Here is an 11,108-nt window from a genome sequence, read left to right as displayed (position 1 = left end):
GGGAAGGGGAAACAAAGGAGGAGGCTACAATGCTTGATAAGAAATGTACTCATTATCTTGCCTATGTAATTGTAACCCCTCTGTACAGTATTTTCACAATTAAAATAAAGAAAGAAAGAAAGAAAAAAGAAAAAAAAAAAGGACTGGGAATGTGGCTTAGTGGTAGAGTGCTTGCCTAACATGCATGAAGCCCTGGGTTCGATTCCTTAGTACCACATACACAGAAAAAGGTAGAAGTGGTGCTGTGGCTCAAGTGGTAGAGTGCTAGCCTTGAGCACAGAGAGGCTCAGGGACAGAACCCAAGCCCTGAGTTCAAGCCCTAGGACTGGCAAAAAAGAAAGAAAAAGAAAAAAAGGGGGGTGGGAAGGTGGCTCAGTGGTAGAGTGTTTACCTTGCATGCATGAGGCCCTGGGTTCCATTCCTCAGCACCACATAAGCAGAAAAAAATTTTAAAAAGCCAGAAGTGGCGCTGTGGCTCAAGTGGTAGAGTGCTAGCCTTGAGCTGAAGAGCTGAGGGACAATGCCCAGGCCCAGAGTTCAGGCCCCACGACCGGATCCAAGAAAAAAAAGGGAAATGATGTCCATGTCCACTGAATCTGTTACTCATGAGTTGAGTACATTCCAAACGTAATTCCAGTTAGCCCTGCACCAACCCTAGTAGGTGCCTATTGTTCATTTTACCAAAGAACACAATGCTTGAATAATGTATTCAAGGTAGCAAGCATCATATGGGTAAGGAATCAAATGCAGATTTGCTTCCCACATATATATTCTTCTGCTGAGTACTTTTCATTGGAAAGCTTTCAGATGAAAGCCTGCATTTCCTCTGCAGACTGAGGGTGCTGTGTGTCAGCTAAATGGCTTCCAGTTTTCTACCTTCAGGTTTTCCCCCACCTCATTTAAAAAATAGTAATCATCTTTAAGTCTTATATATAGCTCACTTCTGCCACCTGCTGGAAAGATTGCAGTACATATTTCTTTTGGAAAATGAGCTCTGTTGAATAACCAACCAGTCAGTCCTCTGATACTGTAGCTTGTTTGCTTAGTGATTGCAGCCAATTAACAAGAATTATAGATTCCTGGGTTTTCCAAGTTCTAGTGTTTTCAATTTACAACACATTCCAAATGAGTCAAGCCTGAACTTTGACCATCTGGAAATTAGTATTTTAGCAGTTTTTCCCACATGGGAATATTTTTCATGCTTGCCCAGTGTTGTGCACTTTCCAATCCTTTTTTTTTTTTTTTTGCCAAATCCTTTCACAGATTTTGCTTTAATAGTCGCCTTTAGTGTTGCATTCACAAAGTCTGAAAAGAAGTACTGAATAGGACAGAAAAAAATATTTTATTTAAATCATCTTTTGGTCTATAATCCTAGCTACTCAGTAAGCTAATATCTGAGGATCACAGTTCATATCCAGCCTGGGCAGAAAAGTCTGTGATTTTTTTTTTCCTTTTTTCTTTTTGTTGGTCATGGGACTTGAACTCTGGGCTTGGGCGCTGTCCTTACATTCTTCAGCTCAAGTGGTGCCACTTCCAGTTTTCTAGTAGGTTTATTGAAGTTAAGAGTCTCGGGGCTGGGAAGGTGGCTCAGTGGTAGAGCGCTTGCCTTGCATGCATGAGGCCCTTGGTTTGATTCCTCAGCACCACATAAGCAGAAAAAAAAAAGCCGGAAGTGGCGCTGTGGCTCAAGTGGTAGAGCGCTAGCCTTGACCTGAAGAGCTGAGGGACAGCGCCCAGCCCCAGAGTTCAGGCCCACGAACGGACCCAAAACAAACAAACAAACAAAGAGTCTCACAGACTTTCCTGCCTGGGCTGGTTTTGAACCATGGTCCTCAGATCTCAGCCTCCTGAGTAGCTAGGATTACAGCCATGAGCCACCGGCGCCCGGCTGTGATATTCTTATCTCCAATTTATGAGCATAAAGCTGGAAGTGGAGCTGTGACTCAAGTGGCAAAGAGCTAGCCTTGATCACAAAAGCTAATAGTATCCAGGCCCTGAGTTCAAGCCTCAGGACCACCATCAATCAATCAATATATAAATAATCTTTTAAACACTAATATTGTACTTCAATAGCACAAGAAATAACACTTACCTTTTTCTTGTGTATGTGTGTGTGTGTGCATGTTGTTGGTTGTGGGGCTTGAACTCTAGGCCTGGGCGCTGTCCCTCAGCTCTTCAGCTCAAGGCTAGTGCTCTACCACTTGAACCATAGCACTACTTCCAGTTTTCTGAATGGTTTATTGGAGATAAGAGTCTAACAGCCTTTCCTGCCTGGGCTGGCTTTGAACTGTGATCCTCAGATACCAGCCTCCTGAGATGTTAAATTACAGGTGTGAGCCACCAGCACCTGACCACACTTATATTTTTCATATATCCTTGCCCCAACACATGCAGTCTTGCCCAGTCTGCAGCCCCCAGACTAGCGTGATAGCTTTGTTACAATGAACCTGCACTGAGTATCATAGTTGGCAGAGTTCACTCTGACATGTATTCAAGCATCATGTCATATTTTCACTGCTCCCCAAATCCTCTATATTCTACCTATTCATCTCTCGCACAACAATCTCTGTAAACACTGATTTTTTTTTTTACTATCTCTATAGTTTTGTATTTTCCAGAATGTCTTATGTGTACATTTGGGATCATACACTATCCAGAATGTTATACTGTATGTTGAAAATCATATTATCTTTTGGGGTTGGCTCCTTTTACTTTAGTAAAAGTTTAAGTTTCCTTAAATCTGTATTAGGTCATTTGTTTTTAGTCCTGAATCGCATTTCATTGCCAAGATGTCCCACAGTGAATTTATCCAGTCACCTACTGAAGGATATCTGGGTTGCTTCAAGCTTTGGCAGTTATGGACTAAGTTCCTATAAATACCTATGTGCAGGTTTCTTCGGAGTAGACTTAAGTTTTCAACTAATTTGGATAAGTACCAAGGAGCGTGATCTGGATCATATGGTAAGAGCATATTTAGCTGAGTGAGAAATTGCAACTGCTAAACTGTCTGCCACAGTGGCTGTGCTGTTTTGTATTCCCACAGAAACCTTGGATTTCCTGTTACTTCACATCTTCACAGGCATTCGGTATTGTCAGTGTTTTTTTTTTTTTTATTTTGGATGTTGGTCATTTTTCCATGTTTATTTGCCATCTGCCTATTTTCTGTGCTAAGATGACTGTTCAAATCTTTTGCCCTTATTAATTTTGTGCTGGGGATTGAACTCAGGGCCTTATACTTGCTAGATAGGCACTCTTGCATGTGAGCCATGACTTCAATCCTTTTTTACGTTGGTTATGACAAGGTAAGTTTTTGCTTTATACCGGTGCCCACCTGGGCTGCAATCCTCATTTGCTCATTTGCTTCCCCACGTGGCTGGGGATGATAGGCGTTCACCACCGTGCCCAGCCATTCATTGCAGTTCCCGCATCTATGCAAGAACAACCACAGGCCACTGAGCCTAGACATTGACTGAAATGGAGTCTAAAGAACTCTTTTTTGCCTAGGCTGGCCTCAAATGACAATTTCCAGAAATCTGCCTCCCAAGCAGCTAGGATTACAGGCTCAAGCTACCACACCTACTTTTTGTTTTGTTTTGTTTTGTTTTTGGTGGGAGGTAGGGACTTGAATTCAGTATCTGATGTTTTTATGCTCATTGGTTGGCATCTTACCAAGAGCCACACCTCTAACCCCACTTTTACTTACTTTTAAACCAAATTTTAAATCACTTTCTTATTGTTGAGTTGTTTTTTTTTTTGCTGGTCATGGAGTCTGAACTCTGGGTCTGGGCGCTGTCCCTCAGCTCTTCAGCTCAAGGCTAGCCCTCTACCACTTGAGCCACAGCGCCACTTCCGGCTTTTTCTGCTTATGTGGTGCTGAGGAATGGAACCCAGGGCCTCATGCTTGCAAGGCATGCACTCTACCGCTGAGCCACCTTCCCAGCCCTTATTGTTGAGTTTTAACTGTTTTGTTTTTTTTTTTTCCCTACATTTTGGGTAACAGTCCTTTATCAAATATGTCTTTTGTTTGTCTTGTAAAGTTGAGATGGAACATAGGGTTTCATTCATGCTAGGCAAGTGCTCTACCACTGAGCTACAGCTACAGTGGCCAGACCTGGGGCTTGAACTCTTATAAGTACCTCTTGCTAACCTGATTGTGCCACTGGAGCTCCAGTGGGGCTTGAACTCTAAGCCTGGGCGTTATCCCTGAGCTGCTTTTGCTCAAGGCAAGCACTCTACCACTTCAGACACAGCACCACTTCCAACTTTTTTGAATAGTTTATTGGAGATAAGAGTCTCATGGAGTTTCCTACCCAGGCTAGCTTCAAATTTCGATCTTCAGATCTCAGCCTCTTGAGTAGCTAGGATTACAGGTGTGAGTCACTAGTGCCCAGCTCAAATACGTCTTTTACAAATATTCATCCTTGGTCTATGGCTTATTAACTCTAACTTTTTTTCTTCGTTTTTTTTCTTTTTGTTGGTTGTGGGGCTTGAACTCTGGGCTTGAGCACTGTCCCTCAGCTCAAGGCTAGTGCTCTACCACTTGAGCCACAGCACCACTTCTGGTTTTCTAGTGGTTTATTGGAGATAAGAGTCTCACCGCTGTTCCTGCCCAGGCAGGCTTTAAACTGTGATCCTCAGATCTCAGCCTCCGGAGTAGTTAGGATTACAGTCATGAGCCACTCGTTCCTGACTTGTAACTTTTGTTTTTGTTTTGTTTTGGCAGTACTCACCAGAAAACTGGCTTGAACTCAGGGCCTCAAGGCTTGCTAGACAAGCCTTCTAACATTTGAGCCAAACTCTTATCCCATTGGGGCTATGTTTTAAAGCTACTTTCCAGACCAGCATGGCTCATGTTTGTAATCTTGCCTACTCAGGAGGCTGAGGTCTGAGGATTACAATTCAAAGCTAGCCCTGTCTTCAAGACTTTATGTTCAATGAACTAGCAAAACAAAACAAAACTCAGATTGGAAGTATGGTTTAAATAGTAAAGTATCAGCCATGAGCAAAAAAACCCAAGTGAGAAAGTACAAGGCCCTGAATTCAAACCCCAATATTCACATGAAAAGGGGTGGAGAGGGGAGGAAAACCTACTTTGCAGAATTTCCACCATAATGTTAAATTTCCATGCAAATCATCTAAGATATAGGTTTGAATGATTGCCAAGAGATAATCTTTCATATCTAAATTCACATGATGTCAGGCCTTACTCCATAGTTCACTGGACAGTTTAATGAAATTTAAGTACTAATATGATTAGAACCTTATATTTTTCTACAAATGAATCTGAGAAAAGGAGATTCTTTCGGAAGGAGTTTGAGAAAAGATCTTGGGAAAAGGAGGTAATGACCACTCTCTGCTGTGCTATTTGTCCCTTCTGACTTATAATTTCCCAGACAGAGCTAACACTGGCTTGCATATTTGAATACACTACCATCTTTCAGTATGTGATGACTTCATTGAAAAAATATTCAAAACTACTTTCCAACTCTTCTCCATGTCTTCCATTTGTGGTATGGCAATACACAACAGTGCATATTTTAAATATTTTTCCTAATAATATAAATAATACAGGCTCAATAGAGATATCCTGGAAAACTCAGAAATGTACCAAAGGAAAAAAGAACATAAATCTCCCTTAATCTTGCCATATAAAAATAACTACTGTTAACATGTTAATAGTTTCATTCCTTCTAGTATGTTGTGTTATATACTTATATATAGATTTTTCCTTAAAATAGCGTAATACTGTGCATGCTGTTTCATAGTTGACTTTTAAAACAAGTTTTTAAAATTTGACTTCATTTACTTATTTTGTCAGTCGTGATGCTTGAATTCTAGGCCTGGGTACTATCCCTGATCTCTTCAGCTCAAGGTGAGTATTATACCACTTGAGCCACAGTGCCACTTCTGGTTTTCTGGTTAACTAAGACAAGGGTCTCACAGACTTTCCTGCCTGGGCTGGCTTTGAACTGAGATTCTCAGATCTCAGCCTCCTGAGTAGCAAGGATACAGGCAGGAGCCACCAGTGCCTGGCTAAAAGTTGACTTTAAACAGTTGACTTTTCCATACAAATCTGACAGGAGCCAACTCTAATTACTCAAAATGGCTGCATATAGAATAACGAGGCTGAAAACTTTGGGGAAGACATTTACCTCCTTGGACCTGATGTTCTTGTCTAAAACTAAAGAATATCTTTCCAACTTTAAAAGCCATTTTCAGGCCAAAGACTATTTTTGGATGAAATCATCTTGTCACCATGTTATATCATAAGCACTATATTTAACAGTCCCTAGTTCAGTATAGCCTTAGTCTATACATATTTTTTATTTTGTTAGTTCAGATGCTCTTCCACTTATGAAGCCATCATAAACTGAACGTATCTTAATTCAAGAATGTATTTAAGCCAGGTGCCAGTAGCTCACATCTGTAATCCTAGCCTCCTGAGATCTGCCAACTAGGGTAGAATAGTCTGTGAGACTCTTATCTCCAACTAACCAGCAAAAAAAGCTAAAAGTAAAGCTGTGGCTCAAGTAGGAGAGCACCAGCCTTGAGCATAAAAGCTGAGGTATGGTGCCTAGGCCCTGAGTACATACATTAAAATTTTTAAGAAGCATCTTAATTCTCCACTAGAAAAACTCCTTTCTTGCATAGCTCAATACATGGGTTTAATTTCCACTCACTTACATGGGAATCATCTCTGTTTCCCCGTTCGCATATCCTAATCCATCAACAAATTCAGTTTCTTCTAGCCCCGGTCTTGCAACAGTACCCTAACAAATTGTACTTTTCCATTCTTATATTCTCCACATTTAAAATAACAACAACAACAATAACAACAAAATCTACTTTTTTAAACTTTTTCTTTTTTTCTTTTTGCCAGTCCTGGGTCTTAAACTTGGGGCCTGGGTACCATCCTTGAGCTTTTTTGCTCAAAGCTAACACTCTACCACTTGAGCCACAACTCTAGTTCTGGCTTTTTGGTGGTTAATTGGAGATAAGAATCTCATAGACTTTCTTGCCCAGGCTGGCTTTGAACCATGATCGTCAGATCTCAGCCTCCTGAGTAGAAAGGATTACAGATGTATGCCATCTTTGTTGGGTAAGACCATTTTTAATTATGTAAATCATAGCATATCACTCTCTTTAAAACTCTTCAATGACTTCCTTGGATAAAATCTAAATACTTATCTCTCAGGATCTTTAAATCCATTCTGACATCTGACCTAATGCCTAGGGCCTGAGACCATATGAAAGAGTAAAAAAAATGTCTGAGACAAAAGAAAAAAAAACTGATTTCAAAATGATAGAAAGTCAAAATTGATGTTTGTAACTACATAATAGAATGTCAAATTAGTGCTAAATTTTAACACATCTTCTATGTAGTTTCTAATTTATTTATTTTACCTTATTTGTATAGCTTTCATTTTGCTTGTTATAATGTGGACTTGATCCTCCAAAGCAAAAGAATCTGTTCTGCTGTTCCCTCTTGTCTCTGCCTTTCTCCTGACTCCTTTTCATTAATTCCCAAATTCGAGCTGGGCACACCAGGGGCTCCTGCCTGTAATTTTAGCTGTTCAGGAGGCTGAGATCAGAGGATTAACCTTTGAAGCCAGCTTAAAGAGACAAATCTGAGCCTCTTATCTGTAATTAACTAGCAAAAAGCCAGAAGTAGAGGTTCAAGTGGTAGAGCATGAGCCTTGAGCAGAAATTCTAAGCAAGAACATGAGGCCCTGAGTTCAAATATAAAATAAATAGCCAAAAAGCAAAGAAGTTCTCAAATTGTCACCTTCTTAAAGGGACCTTCACAACCTGTCTAAAGGAACTCTCCCTCCCCTCCGCACCCACATATTCTGGTGCCATCTTTCCTCTATCAAGCTGCTCTCACCATCTGGAAATACTTTTGTTTATTCTACTTTTGCCTTTAGACCAATAATAAACTCCACTAGGGCATAAAATGTGTCTTCTTGGGACTGGGAAGGTGGCTCAGTGGTAGAGTGCTTGCCTTGCATGCATGAGGCCCTGGGTTTGATTCCTCAGCACCACATAAGCAGGGGGAAAAAAAGCGGGAAGTGACACTGTGGCTCAAGTGGTAGAGTGCTAGCCTTGAGCTGAAGAGCTGAGGGACAGCGCCCAGGCCCAGAGTTCAAGCCCCACGACCAGACCCACCAAAAAAAAAAAAAAAAAAAAGTGTCTTCTCTGTGACATCCTTGGGGCCTACTTCACTGCCTGGTCCAGGGTATACTTCAAGAACCTAATTTCAAGGGAGAAGGGCCAACTAGAAAGCATTGTCTGGAGACCCCATCTTGAAAGGCTCATAAGAGTTAAAAAAAATAAAAAATAAAGGGAGGGGGTGCTTGGAGGTGTTTTCCCCCATTGAAAGTTTTGATGAAAGCTCTTATAACTGATCCTATTGGGGTGAGAGCAGAAGGAATAAAAATTGGTTCAAGAGCCAGGCATTGGTGTCTCAAGTCCTGTAATCCTAGCTAGTCAGGAAGCTGAGAACTGAGGATGGCAGTTCAAAGCCATCTCTGTGAGACAATTATCTCGATTTAATTACTAAAATGTGAGAATGGAGCTATGGCTCAAGTGGTAGAGCCTTCAGCAAAAAAAAAAAAAATGCTCAGGAGGGGCTGGGAAATGGCTCAATGGTAGAGTGCTTGCCTTGCATGCACGAGGCCCTGGGTTCGATTCCTCCTCAGCACCACATAAGCAGATAAAGCCAGAAGAGGCACTCAAATTTTAAAGTGCTAGCCTTGAGCTGAAGAGCTGAGGGACATTGTCCAGGCCCAGAGTTCAGTCACCATGACTGACCAAAAAAAAAAAACAAAACCTCAAGAACAGTGCCAGGGCCCAGAGGTCAAGCCCTAGGTCTAACACAATAAACAAACAAATAAGTAAATTGTCTCAAAACTAAGGGAAAGGAAAGTAAGTAGATTAGCTAAGCAGCAGCAGCATCACCAGTATATTCAGTGGCTGCCGCTTGAGTTCTAGTTCCCAGAGCCTCACCCCAGATTAAAATAAAATTTTTTTGGGGGGAAGGGCCAGTGGTGGGGCTTGAACTCTGGACCTGGGCTCAAAGAAGCTCAAGGTGAGCACTCTACCACCTGAGCCACAGCACCACTTCCAGCTTTGTGGTGGTTTATTGGAGATAAGAGCCTCTTGGACTTTCCTGCCCGGCCTGACTTTGAACCGCGATCCTCAGATCTCAGCCTCCTGAATGGCCTGGATTACAAGCCTGAGCCACCAGCGCCTGGCTCCCAAATATTTACAAAGGCATTATGGGACCTACTCTTACTATTCATGAGGCGGCGGGGCTTCTTCCGTGGTGGCTCCTGGGAAGTATTCAAGTTATGTATGAAGGGCGCGGGCAGACAAAAAGGCTTATTTGAATATTCACGAGGGGCGGGGCCTCCTCCCGCTGGGGCTCCTGGGAGAGTTCTAAACTAGTCTCGAGGCTGGGGAGCGCCTGGGTGGCGGGAAACCGGCTCTGGAGCTGCTGGGAGCGCCTTCCCCCTTCTGCCGGGCGAGAAAACCCTGAGGAGATTTTCCTTCTTGTTTTTTTTTCCTGAAACATTACAAAAATTGAGGATTCTCTGGTAACCCGACAAAGTTCTTCTCTCCAGTGATTCTTTAGCCGGAAAACGATCGAAATCTGTGGTAAAAAAAAGGAAAAAAACCAACCAAAACAAAAATGTTCCCATCCCCAGCCCTTCCTTGTGGAAAAAAGTTCGTGTTTTTAAGGGGTTAAAAAATGTCTTCGCCAGGTGAATTGCCTTTCCATTAGCCAGCTTCTCCTAGGATCCGAGCAGCTGGGGCGGGTCTCGGGGTGGCGGGAGGTGTTCTTCGAAGGGGTTTTTTTCGTTTTGTTTTTTGTGCCGGACCTGGGGCTTGAACTCGCGGCCTGGGCGCTGATGCTGAGCTGCTCTTTGCTGGAGGCTAGCGCTCTACCATTCGAGCCGCAGCTCCACTTCCGGTGTTTTCTGCGTTGGCATTATAGGCCTGAGCTACCAGTGTCCGGCTCTTCCAAGGTTTTTCTCCAGAAAGTAGGGGAAAGTCCACCCAGTAGCGTTCACACTATCAAGTGCAGTGCTAAAAAGAAAAGGGCTGGGAAGGTGGCTCCGTGGTAGAGCGCTTGCCTCGCATGCATGAGGCGCCGTGGGTTCGATTCCTCAGCACCACATAAGCAGAAAACACCAGAAGTGGCGCCGTGGCTCAAGTGGTAGAGTGCTAGCCTTGAACTGAAGAGCTGAGGGACAGCGCCCAGGCCCAGAGTTCACGACCTACACACACACACACACACACACACACATAAGTAATAATAACAATAGCCGGGCACCAGTGGCTCACACCTGTAATCCTAGCTACTCAGGAGGTTGAAATCTGAGGATCGTGGTTCAAAGCCAGCCTGGGCATTTCAAAAAGTTCCCGAGACACTCTTCTCTCCAATTAATCACTCAAAAACTAGCAGTGGTGCTGAGGCTCAGGTGGTAGAGCACTAGCCTTGAGTACAAAGAGGCTCAGGGACAGTGCCCTGAGTTAAAGCCTCATAAGAGACAGACAGACAGACATACACACACACACACATACACACACACAAATGGGTTAAAGATCATTTTATTACCATTTGGGGTTGTGAATGTCCTTTAGAGGAGTGAGAGAAATAACTTGAGGCACCATTAGGATTTTCGGGGGGGGGGGAAACTTTTCCTCTGAAAACATCAAGGTCTAGAGGGAGGAAAATAAATATTGTAAGGAAAGCCTTAAGTTTCAATAATTTGGGCCTATTATTTTTCAGTCTGCTCAGAGGTTTAACACCATACAGGTCCCTCAGAGGTGAGAGGGGGCTGGGGCAGATGGTCTAGGAGCCCAAGTCACAAGTGAGCCTGTTCCCCAGAGAAACAGGACAAATCAAATTCTAAACTACATCTATATTTAATTATCATGAAAATGCTTTCAGGGGGCTGGGAAGGTGGCTCAGTGGTAGAGCGCTTGCCTTGCATGCCTGAGGGCCTGGGTTCGATTCCTCAGCACCACATAAGCAAAAAGAAAAAAGCCAGAAGTGGTGCTGTGGCTCAAATGGTAGAGCTCTAGCCTTGAGCTGAAGAGCT

The sequence above is a fragment of the Dipodomys ordii genome, unplaced genomic scaffold (assembly GCF_000151885.1).
Source record: "Dipodomys ordii isolate 6190 unplaced genomic scaffold, Dord_2.0 Scaffold7, whole genome shotgun sequence".
NCBI lineage: Eukaryota > Metazoa > Chordata > Mammalia > Rodentia > Heteromyidae > Dipodomys > Dipodomys ordii.
This window is presented reverse-complemented; position numbering follows the sequence as displayed.